Source organism: Octopus bimaculoides, chromosome 23 (assembly GCF_001194135.2).
Source record: "Octopus bimaculoides isolate UCB-OBI-ISO-001 chromosome 23, ASM119413v2, whole genome shotgun sequence".
Taxonomy (NCBI): Eukaryota; Metazoa; Mollusca; class Cephalopoda; order Octopoda; family Octopodidae; genus Octopus; species Octopus bimaculoides.
In genome coordinates, this window is record NC_069003.1 from 22,875,228 (window position 1) to 22,875,742 (window position 515).

General features: G+C 59.8%; 1 protein-coding gene across 4 annotated transcripts in view; it reads left to right on the top strand.

Annotated features, from left to right (window-relative positions):
* Positions 1-515, top strand: part of LOC106882414 (monocarboxylate transporter 2) — an 88,029-nt gene that overhangs the window by 27,582 nt on the left and 59,932 nt on the right. The gene's annotated exons all lie outside the window — the stretch shown is intronic.

Below are 515 nucleotides of genomic sequence, written 5' to 3' on the forward strand. Positions count from 1 at the left end.
CTGCATCGATAGCAGACGGGCCCCGATTCGGCGCATTCCCTCGCCATGTGCGGCCCCTGACATTTGAAACACCGGCCCGAGAACGGCCGCTGTCGTTGCTCGGTAGGCTTCCTCACGCCGTTCTCAGGCTGTCGTCTGTCGGAACGCGCCTCTGTCGCCGCCATCGCTATCGGCTCCGGCCGACGTGCTATGTCAACACGTGAGCTTGCGCTACTAGCGCGCTCAGCGCCATCTTTCTCCCGCCAGGCAACTGCTGCAATCGGATCCCTACGTCGTCGTGGAATCCATTTACAAACGCCAGCCGCGCCGCTCTGTCCAGGCCTTCTCCGATAAACCCAGCCAGCGTGGCCAGTCTTCGCACTTCCGCCGCGTACTCATCCACCTGTTCTCCCCCCCCCCCTCACATCTAATCGTTCCTAGTTTTACGAAGGCAGCGTACTCGCTCTCCGTATACGCTTCCCTCAACCTCCGTTCGACGTTCTCTGCACTTAATCTTTCTTCCTCGTCCATTTCTA